Raw genomic sequence first — 11,964 nt, 5'->3', positions numbered from 1 at the left:
AGTTCTGGCAGCAAATCTCTCCCTAATAGCTATATATGACTTTGTTACTGCTCCAGCAAGAGGCAAGTTGTATCAACTGTAAAAAATATGTTCTGGGATTGACTAGGCCATGAGGAAAACAGACAGGGCTGACTGCGACAGACTTCAGATAAACCACCCAAGCCAATGGTCCAAGTCCTGAGTATGCATATTCATGGTATCCAAAATATGCAGACTAAATAGCTTAGAAAAGGCTCAAATGATCCTAGGAAGCAGCCTGCCCCTGCACCACTGTGAGGCATGCTCACTGCCCAAAGTCTTATGGCAATACCAACTTCTACTGGCATGCTGAGGTGGGCATATCCACTGGGTGCCCTGTTCATCCCCAGGCCAGTCCTTTCTGGTACTGAGGGCTTCAGCAGCTCTGATGCAGCCTCCACTACACCACTGGGAGGGGATGAAGTCCAGAGGAGACCTGCCACCTTCAGCCCTCTGGGGATCCAACTGGGTCTGATGCTGCCACTGGGAAGAGCCATGTCTAAAGACTTGAGTGACAGTAGAGACTTTGCCTTGGCAATGAGAAGAAGGAAAAACACCCCCTGTAATATTACAGTGCTACAGATTAAAGAGAGTTTATAAATAGAAGCTGTAAATGCTGTCACATAAACAACAAAATTGGCAAAATATCAGTTTGGTTTTGTTCAGGGGTTTTTTTGATCAAAAACTTGTTCTCTCAATGTTCTCTCTCCATCATAGAAGAACATGACACAGCAGAAAAGAAGGAGTGCTGAAGGATGATTAATGTAGCAATGCCTTATCGCTCTTTAGCTGGACTGAGAAACAATATATATGCACAAAAAGTAGGTGCAGTATCAAGCCCTATGGGGCTCCATAACACATAAACCAACCAGAAAATAAATTTATCAAGAGACTGATGTGGAAGTCAAGAGAAATATGCTCTGATAAGGTATTTCTTTAAATTCAAAATTTTAGCATCCACCAGAGTACTGCCTTACTCCTGGACAAGGGATGTAAGCTACTCACCATGCTGTGATCAGTGAAACTAATGAATTTGCCCCCATGGATTAGCCTTGTAATTGAATTGTCTATTAAAGGATGAACTTGTGATGAAATCTGCCCTTCAGCAAACCTTCCATGATACATCTCTCTTCTGTTCATTTTGACTGAAGCTTATAAGAATGTCCAGCACTCCCTCTAGTTCAGAGAGGCCACTGGGTTCAAAAGCTGTTTGTGGGTCATTAAGACACACGCATACATGCAGACAGCAAGTATTGCACTTGCTTTGCCTCCCCAGGAAACTAGCTAAACCCAGACACTCTTCTCATCTGCTTATGAAAGGAAAGCATCCAAGAGAAATGTGTACAAGTATTTTGCAGAACTGTTACCTACTTCTTTTAAATAATTGCTGCATTAAGGGAAGTTGGAACAGCCTCAGAGATCAACACATAGTTCAGATTTCATGAATAGCTGAGCTTGAAAAGACAGGAAGGAAAACAGTCCAAAAAGGCTGTAGGTGGTCAAGCACATCTGCTAAGCCACTTGAATGGGATCAGATTGTGAAAAACTAACAATGAAAAACAAAGTGAGAGACCAGTGCTTCAATGGTAATAGGACACAGAGCCTTCCCCTTCTCTACCATTTTCTGATAAAAATGTCCCGAGTCCTTCAGAAAGACAGCTTTGAATCTATCCTGGAGACAGGTACTGGAACTGAAGTGACATACAGAGAGATGGTTTTACACCATTTAATGTCTTCTAAGCACATATTTTATATATGTGCTTCCAATGTAAAAGGTAACAAATAGCAAACAGACTTAGCTCTCAAGAGCCATTTCCAGCCCATTTAACTTCATAAAAATATTCAATAAACACAAAGAATAACAAAGGAAGACAATATTTCAATAATATTCACAGTCTTTGGTATTCAGTTCTCTGATGACCCAAAACGAAAATAAATGTATCAAGCTGGGCATGTAACTGATCGTATTTGTTGTCACTTTTCCTCTAGTAATCTCGTACAATTTGTTATGCTGTTTTGTGGTTTACAACTTAGCTAAAAACAGACCAGTATCCTGAAATACAGGATTTATAAATGTCAAAATATAAGCAAATTTGCTTCCATGCTATCAGACTATTTATCTTATTAACAACTAATCTTATTACACAAGCTCTATGTGCTGCACACTTATAAACCAAATTATCAGCTTCATTTAACTTCAGTCAAAGTCATGCCCTAACAAGTATTTATCAAGACAATATGAATGACATCACGGTTTTTGCCATAAGGTGTTTTACAACTCGTACCTGGCTAGACAGTGTTTATTCCTCAAACTCTTCAGTAATTACAGATATTGTTTAAGTATCTCTTGTGTGTGCTAGTGCTCTGAAATGCTCCATGTAAACACACCTTGGAAAACTGACTTACCACCTGTGGGGAAAATGATGTCATTCTTCCTAGGTGGTATTACCATAAACCCTCAGTTCACATTTGCTTGTAATATGAGACATGGGAAACACATGCTGCATGTAGCTAGAAGAAAAAAAAAGACACATCTCGCTTTTTAATCGTTTCAACTTTCCACAGCATAGCCAAGTTTTTTGTAGTGTTTTTTTGGTGTAGCGTTCCTTACTAATGATTCCTGTCTTCATTCTCACTCACAGTCTTTTCAAGCTGGTGTTTTCACTGTAGCATATGCCTTTTATGCTGGAAGACAGCACTCTGGTCATGGAATAAAATTTTAGTGAAAATAAAGAAGTCAGCCACATATACCATGGGAAAACTGGTCTACTGTCAACACACAGGTTTAGTCTGAATCCTCCCAGCTGCCCCGAAGAAGTTCCAAGTCAAAAGAAACGCTACTGCCTGTGCTAAGCCAGAGAAGATTCGTGAGGATTGAACTCATGAAGAACCTGACTAGGATACAGAAATGCCTTGTAACTTCCACTAAATCCCATAACAAACTCACATTCCATGTGGCTAATAGGAAAAGTGTCTGATAATTGGGTGGAGTAATTAAATGAGTCCTCCACATCTGCTATGAGCAGAGACATTTACCATGGTCATGGAGCTACTGTACTTCTGTCAACTTCAGAGAGGGAATTTATCCTAGTAGGAACTGATCTCTGCATTAGAGTTGTTCATGTCTGCCCAGTTTTCATAATTGCCCTCTTTCTGCTTTCTGTACAAAACAGCACAGCTATTTTGAATGACAAAAGATATGCCACTGAAATACCAGCTTCTGAAGAGATGACGTGGACAGACGCTGAAAGAAAGAAATGAAAGATAACTTTGATGAAGAAGATGGTCCTACCTCTATACCCAAATACACACTGCTGTATTTTTTCAAGAAACAAAATAGACTAGCTGGGAGATAGGAAGGAAAAGTCAAGAATACTGAAAGTGTTTTCCAAGAAGATCACAAAAATAGCTCCTGCTAAAGTAGAAATAGCTGCTCCTGGGGACACATAAACCCCTGTGTCATTCCCATGGAAACAGGAAATACTTTTAATTATCACAACACTGCTACAATAATAAAACTAATAAAAGCAATGAAATTCAAAGATAGGTATACATCCAAGTATTAACTATTATAACTTCTTCACATTGCATTTGTTCAACTTCTTTCATTACCTTGCAAAATCATTCTTCAGGACATATAATATTGAAAAGAAGTTGTTTCCTCCTCAGACAAGAGAGTTAATACAAATAGCAATCCTGGAGAGATGTGTCACAAGATTTATCTTAAAAAAATAAAATGTTTTTGTTCTACTCACTTGTGCTTTCTTGGATACTTTATCTGGTTTTAGAGCAAGAGTAAGACAGAGAAATAGGGGGGGCCTGGAAAAAAATGAACAAGAATCGCCTTAATTCTGGGAGGTATAATTTATAAGAAGAACGGAGTGCTCTGTCTAGAGAAGATTGAGGGGAGACACCATGTCAGATTTCAAATATATACAAGATTGCAGACAGAAGAACCTATTCACTGGATCCCTAATGAATAAACATGTGTTTGAACTGCAAGAAGGAAACCTGAAGCACGACGTTTGGCAAAGGGCAACAAAGCCCCAGAGGAACCGTCAAAAGACAAAGTGGGATCTCCAGAGGGAAGGGTTTTCAGGAAAGCTGAGACACACATCTGTTGGAAGCATTACAGCATATTTGAACCAGGTTTGGCAGCAGCAGGGTGGTCTATGTTATCCTTGGAGATCCTCCTCAGCAGCTCTGTATTCTTCTTGGCAATTTCCAGCTGTGGTTTTCAACTGCTTGATCTCTGAGGCTGCTCACTCTGCCTTGTGTATGGGGACACAAAGCCAAGGAACAAGGAGTCACAGGGGGGAGCTCCATGTCCTCTGGATGCTCACACATGTGTTGCTGGTACTGTGAGCCATGCACCTGCAGCCAAGGCTGTGCCTCCAGGTCTCTGCAGGTGAGCTCTGTGCAGGTTTCCTCTTCCATGAGTCAGGGCATGACCACATCCACAGCAGAGTTGGAGTCGTTTGTCCCAAATGATACGTAACAGGTGTAACAAAGGATGCATTCCCTGTGGAGTTGACTATTTTTTGCCACAAGTATTTTTCTACCATATTTGGTGTTCTAAATATGTGTTTTGTTGACAGATTTCCCAAAAGAGTTTAAAAGAGGTGCCAAGAAAATGTTTCAAGTAGGGTGAGCCACTTTCAAAAGCCAGCTTCAGCACTTGGCATTAGGATGGAAGTGAGTGTGGCGCCTAGCTGACATTAATACAGACCCGGCTTTTCAAAACAAAGTTTGGGAAACAGCAGAAGCAGGTGCATGAATTAATTCTGCTTGTATAGAAGATGTTTGGGTTTTTTTCTCACATTTTCTTAGTAAGATGGAAAATATCTGTCAAAAGTTATCCACCAGTGGGAACACTTAGCAAGGATCTGTCTGAATATGAAAAGATATTTGTTATAACAGGTAATGCCAGATGAAATTATTAAAAAAGAAAATGGGTCTGTAGATAAAGTACAGGAACAGAAGTAATTAAATTTGATTTTACTGCCAAGCAAGTAACAAATGTCAGGGATGGCCTCTGGAAAGTCCCTAATCATGTTGTTTCAGTGTTTTGCTCCCTAAAATGGAATTTTAATAATTGCACACCTCACAAGTGAGCTGTACTGCTATGCTTAGGAGTGATTGCAAAAGGGTCTGTGATTAGCTCACAAAAAAATGTTATTCACATTATTATCACTATGATCTGTGTACATTTAGGCAAATACATCTGTGTCCCTAGGTGATTTATTTCGGATGCTGGCTGGAATTTAGATGTAAATAACTTCTTACCCTTAAAGTTTTCCTCTATAGGTTAGTACAATTGATTGACAGAGTTATCTATATCTATTATACAAACTGTTTTGCTGTATAATCTGGATAGTTGCCTAGATCTTAAATCAAGAGCAAATAGGGAAGAGCCCACTCAAAATAAATCCTGTAATATGTAACAAGGATGCTGTAGAGCAAAACATGTTGAGGTGGGGTACATTAAAACCACAGGAAACAAACTTTTTAAAAATGCTCAATATCAACTTAGTAAACAGAATCCATGTACTTTCCTGTTGAAATAACAATTTCAATTGACCTTAATGAAAGAGTAAGAATTATGTTCCAAACAGAACAACTCAGTAATATAATTCTAGAAGGCAAGCATACTTGGAATATACATCTAAAATACCTGGGCTAGGCAAAACTTCCACAAGCTTGATCTGTCAGTTCAGATCAGTTCAGACTATTCTGAAGATAGGCACCTATGCAGAATTAATGCCAGACTACACAGAATTTCTTTTCATATTGCTCTTATGGGTATCACATCTCCTTAAACAGATGGCATAAAGCATAAAAGCTGTGATAGAACAAGTTTATCCTGCCAGATGATCTGACAACACATTGAGGTAGCATTAGCATGCATCCATGGATCTTACAGCTCAGCATGCTGGGAGACGACTGGCCAGAGAAGGGTGTGCCTGCTGCGCTACATGTTTGGTTTCCAAGAATTAATAGCTTAGAGGAGAGTTAAATGAAGGGCTTGCTGTTGTTAACATTATCAGAAAGGAGGACTGCTCATAAATGTAGACCTTAAAAATCACAGTAAAATCATCTATCAAGACTGTCAACTAATAGGATTGAAAAAAGCACTCAGATATGAGTGACCTTACAGGACAAAGAAGAGGCAACTTCAGATCCCTGCAAGAGAAGAGATGTATGGGTTTACAGAGATCAGGTAGCTCCCTGGCTTCCACCTGGAGCATTTGGTAAAAGTGCATTTAAGTGCATAAAAGTGCACCAGGGCCACCATCATCCCTTCTTTGCAAAGATATCTCAGGCTGCAAAAATCCTGAAATGAGTCACAGTCACACTCATTCACACCAATCAAAGCAAGGTAGAACCACGTACAGCAGAGAAACATTTTTCTAACTTGTCGAAACCTCCAACAAGGAGCCTTTTCCAGTGTTCTGTTGTCTTGGTATGAAGTTTTTCCTATGTTTAAATCTTATGTGATGATCATGTAAGTTTTGGCCAGACATCCATTAGAGCCAGGAAAAAGTTTCAGTCCTCATTACTCTTTAAGACATCCACCTAAACACTGAAGTCTTTATCAGCCTAAGCAAGCCAAAGGGTTTCCATCTCTTAAACTTTGCTATAGTTCTTGCTGCTCTGCTCTTATTTCTCTCCAGTCTGTCCCGATATCTATTGAATACAGTGCTTTCATTAAATTTGACAAAGTTCCCTGATGCTTGTGCAGAGGCTGCCTTCTCAGGCAAGGTTGCCGTTCAGGGGCATGAGCACTGAAACTACTGACTGTTAGATAGATACCATAAACCAATTTCATTTGTCCTGCTATTACTTCATCTTGTGGTGTCAGTCCTTCCCTGCAGTACACCCAAATCCCTTGGGATACTGTTTCCCACACTTGCAGCCTGCTGAAGCCTTCCTCTCTAATGTGAATCAATATGGAAATACTGACTTAAACCAAATGTCCCATCATTTCTCCTGATGGGAATAATTTAAGGAAAGTGTTATGCTGCTTAAGTCAACAGGATAATTTAGAAAATGTTGTTTGTCAAGATTTTTCAAAACTTTTCTTTTTTCGGAATTTTAAGAAAGCTGTCATGCAAAAATGTTTAATATGTTTGCCACCATCACTTTTTCCACAAGCACTGTATAAACAGTGCTGCAACCTGTCCTTAGTCACACCTACTGAGACCATCTGTATCTCCCTCCTCTCTCATGCTTGGACTACACACTCTTTTGGAAGCGACTTTCCACTCACTGTACCTCAACAGCAGTAAGTGCCATGCAGGCAGAGCATGGGAACGGTAACAGTAAATAACACCACAGTAGATTGTTACTGCTACTGTATTTTACATATGTACTGCTTCAGACTTGGAGGCCTGTGTTCCCTATCCAGCTGCAGATGATAGTAACTGCTTTGTCCTCCTGATTTAATGTCAGGTTTCCCATCTGGGAATTTAGTATTTTCTGAAGATAGAAGATATAACTCATGCTTCAGCAGCCACGGCTTTGCAACATGATCACGGCAAATGATGAGTATTAGATAGATATCCTGAACTAATCTCAATCACTCTACTTTCATCAAAAAAACCCCAGTATCTTCAGTAGGACTTTCTCCTGCATGTACAAGTGAAATGTAGACCTACCACTTCTCTACAGCTTCTTCACACCTGCCTCTTCACACTGCTCTTTTAATAATATAACCCAGGATTACTTTAATAAAGGAAAAGGAAAATATTTTACCATACTTGTCACATGTTCTTTCAAAGCCTGTGTGCTGGTGGGCTTTCTTGCCCGGGGGCAAGGGAAAGGTCAAGGCACAGAAATACCCAACTTTTCTTCAGCTTTTGCTCCGGGATACAGTTTATTATCTAAACATCAAATTCATAAAGTAATACAAAGCAAAGTTATTCCCTCATCCAAAGCCAGCTGCAGGGGCTCCCAGGCTTTCCATGCCAGAAGAAGGGCACACATCTTCATCTAAACCCCTGATGAATCAAGTGACAAGCAGGCAGCCTGTAACCCTTTCCTGACTGTTTAACCCTCTCACAGCAGGGTTTACTATTATGAACACTTTATTTCAGGGCTAGAAGAGACAGTTTTACACTCTTTCAGGTTTCTAAGTGCACAACACTTCAAGGTTGGGGTTTGGGTTTTTGATTTGGTTTTTGTTTTGGTTTGGGGGTTTTTTTGTTTTACTTTGGTTTTTTTTGTGCATCACTGCTTACAGCAACATTAGATAATTTTGCTACACACATTTAAAAATCAGGCTATGGACTGCTATATGTGCTGGGTTATTTTTTTTGGTTGGTTGGTTTTTGTTTGGCTTTTTTTTTAATCGAGAACTTCGTTCCTCAGAACAAGCCTGTACATACATTTATATTTTCATAAATATACTGACCACAGAAAGACCAATCATATGTTTAAGAGTTCACAGCTTCTGAGAAGTTGCTTTAAAATATGAGAGAAGGGGAGGCGAGGGGAGAGGAGGGGAGGAAATGGATTTATTTTTAAGGCTGCTTCGGATAAATACCTTTTTGCAAGTTGACCATGGTTGCCTTATGACTGTGGGCTTGTGAAGGTGGAAGGTAATGTTGGATTATTTGACTTAAAAACATGAGTAAAAACTAAGTCCCTCAATTGCTATCTGAAAATGTAAACATAATTTTCCTGGATGCTGGCTGTACAAGGTCTATCATTACGAGCTAGAGAACAGTAGAACAGATACTGGGCAAATACACACACAGTCATCACTCCCAATTTTATGGGGAAGTTGAAGCATAAAAAAGATTCTGTCCAGAAACACAGCACTCTTGTTACAATAGGTCCATTTTGCTTTCTGTTATTTTAACAATCATTTTACGATGCACTAACTTGTAAGAGTAGCACCTGACTTACTGTATCTTGTTCCATTCTTTTTGAGAGAAGTGTGAGTAGCAAGATCTGTCCCCTAAGTTCCATAAAACTTCATTTAACTTATGTTGTTCTTCATTTCCTTGGAGATAAGAGGTGGAGCTGACAATGAGCAGGATCCTTTCCCTTTCCTGAACCTCTGAAAAAAATGCCTAATTAATTCCTCTGGTGCAGCCTGTAACACTGGGTTTAGACACATACCAATAAAAAAACCACTCAAGTTTCAGACCTCAAGGTTAATTTGTCAGGCAGATAATGACACTTCCTTTCTGCTTGAAGACCTAGCTAATTTGATGTGAAATCACTGAACTAAATTTTTTAACAAACGTCACTAGGCTTTCCCTGTGGATATTTTCAAGAGTGAGCAAGTCAGTGTGTGGACTCAGCACTGGACACCACTTCTCCTTGCTGTAACTATATCTCTTCTGCTGTAATCACTAGACTAACTACTCTCTCTTACTCTTCTGGAGGACCAGACAACCCATGAGTGGTAGATATTCTTTAAATCTTGCTAAGGGAGGCTAGGTCAAATGACATGTCTCCAAACATTGTTGTGGGGCTGAGTCTCATGCAACAAAATGTGGATGCCCTCTCTGTCACAGGCTCCCACACCTTAGAAGAGCTGCATCCCTGCACACTCTGCACTGATTCCACTGCCATGAGTTATCTCAGTTGTAGCTTCCTCCTCCACCTCTTATCTTCTCCCTGCCATGCAAGAGTAAGTACAAACAGGGAGGTGTAAACATCCTACCTGTCTTTTTTGCCTAATTTTCATGAAGCTTTCATGAAATCAGTTTCAGGTGCAGCTGTGAACAAACTATAGCCTGGATAATGTGACCATCTATTCCTTGCCTGAAGAGAGGGCAATATTTGGTCTCTAGACAGAATTGCAATATAGGCCTCTACATAACTGGTGGATCAAGTAGGAGTCAAATCAGGTTCTGTCGCTTTAAAACTTTCCTCCACCTTCCATCACCTCCATCCATCAGTTGCCTGCAGCATGTATATTGAGGAATCGCGTGCAAACCTTAGCATAACCCAAGGCTTAACATAAACTATACTCTTTCAGGTCATTGGCAAATAACAGGTATATCCGGTTGTACCTTTGTACTTGCCTGCACGCAAATTAAAAGCTCATGTAAAGTTACAATAATCAAAGTCAGTCAGGGGAAGGGGAGGAGAGCAGGGGGATAATAACCGGGGGATCAGGTTATTTATCTCCACAGGGAAGCCACCGGGAGAAGCCTCCTTGCATGCCATTTACACCTCAAAAGAAAGACAGGGGCAAATCTGGCTTTTGGCCAAAGCCATCCCCTACAGCACCCTAACCTGTGCCTAATCCTGCCTTCTGCCTGTATCTGGTTATGTTACCTCCACTGCTGCTACCTTTTCCTCCTTGGCTGCAGGGTGAGAGTGTTTCTGTGGGAGACAACAACATCCAAGATGGATATTGGGTTTTGCTCTCATGGTCTCAGCTACTGCTGCTTTCACTTTTGCTGTGAATGTGTACCTCTAGTCTGATGTTGCTTCTGCAGCTGCTTCAACCCCTATTCCCTGACAGAGCCAGCTACTCTTCCTGCAGGGTGGCCCCAGATCTGCCCTGTCACCCCCGAGACAGGCACAGGCTCCCGCACTGCTCTGCCTTCTGCAGGAAGCCAGCCAGCATTTGCGCAGCCACCCTGAGCCAGGGTGTGGGTTGCTTGGGAAAGGGAAGAATTTATGGCAATTTTTTTTTTCTGTCTTTCTCCCTTGGCATGCCATGAGATTAACAGACATTAGCAAATGCCTCTTCCCGGAGTGCTGTGACAGGATGAAACCTGCCCTGACTGGCACCTGCAGTCTCTTTCCCTTGTGGTCTTTGATCTGCCATTGCAGAAGGTTAGAAGGCCTGAATGGCTCAGAAACAGACACTTCCTTGGGTTTGCTTCCAAATGCTAGGAGCAATCTGTATGTGTCAAGACCATTTTCTCTCCCTGTAAAATGTACTGAGGGCTAGAGGAAATCTTTATTGTTATTATTTGTCTTACAGAAGAAGTTAACCATCTTGATCAAGATTGCAGCCCTTAACAGAATACTCTAAAATTCTCCTAAATTCAATTTTCCATCATTGACCACAGATACTTCAAAGGGAGTTTCCCTTGTTGCACTGGTATGAACATATATTCTCCAAGTCTTTCTCAAATTAAAAACTGTGCAAACAAATAACTCCCACTTCCCATACCCCAGGGAAGAGTATGAATAATTCTATAGGTTACAGTATTACCTGCATACATCCCGGTCCCTAGAATTTGAGTCATTTAATTTACCTCTGAAATGCAGTTACTGCTGGAGGCAAATACACCAAACCCTTGCACAACAGAGCAGAGGAAGCCAAAAATGCCTTGCTACAGAGGGATTTGCAAATGTTTCCTCAGCTGAACGTAAGCAGCCAAATCACAGAAGGTCCTGGTTCAGATTCCTGCATTTGCACCTGATAGGATACTTCAGTCAAGACAGTGCAGCATAACCACTGTTTCTGGTGGATGATCTATCACTCTGCAGCTTCTTCACAAATATGATTCAACATTTTATTGACCTGCAGTAATGCAAGGGAGAGATTGGGGGTTGGGGGAGGGGGCAGGGAATGAGCATGTTTCCTGACTCATTTGAGTAGGGCTATCTAAGGGGTGACATTTACAAGCAACTCCTTGACTGACATGAAATTTATGAGGTCCGTAACATGAATCTCCTTTGGGAAATCCCAGCTAAAGGCGTGTTTCTTCATGATTAAAATCTAGGGAAGGTCCTTATGATGGACAAATTTTTGCACTCCTGTTTAGTTCAGCTGCCATCTCAACAATCAGTTTTTTGCCAGTACCACCTCCTCTCTCAGAGCACCTGAAAATCTGAAAGAAGCAGTACTAAGGATAATAATTTTTTTAAACACTGAAAACTTCCCATTATAAAATTTCAATCTTCTGGAGAAAAACTTAGCTTAGGCCCTAAGGAGTCCATGCCTAATAAGCAAGTTTGATGTATCCA

The sequence above is a fragment of the Corapipo altera genome, unplaced genomic scaffold, assembly GCF_003945725.1.
Source record: "Corapipo altera isolate COAL_440 unplaced genomic scaffold, ASM394572v1 48b, whole genome shotgun sequence".
NCBI classification, from domain to species: domain Eukaryota; kingdom Metazoa; phylum Chordata; class Aves; order Passeriformes; family Pipridae; genus Corapipo; species Corapipo altera.
This window is presented reverse-complemented; position numbering follows the sequence as displayed.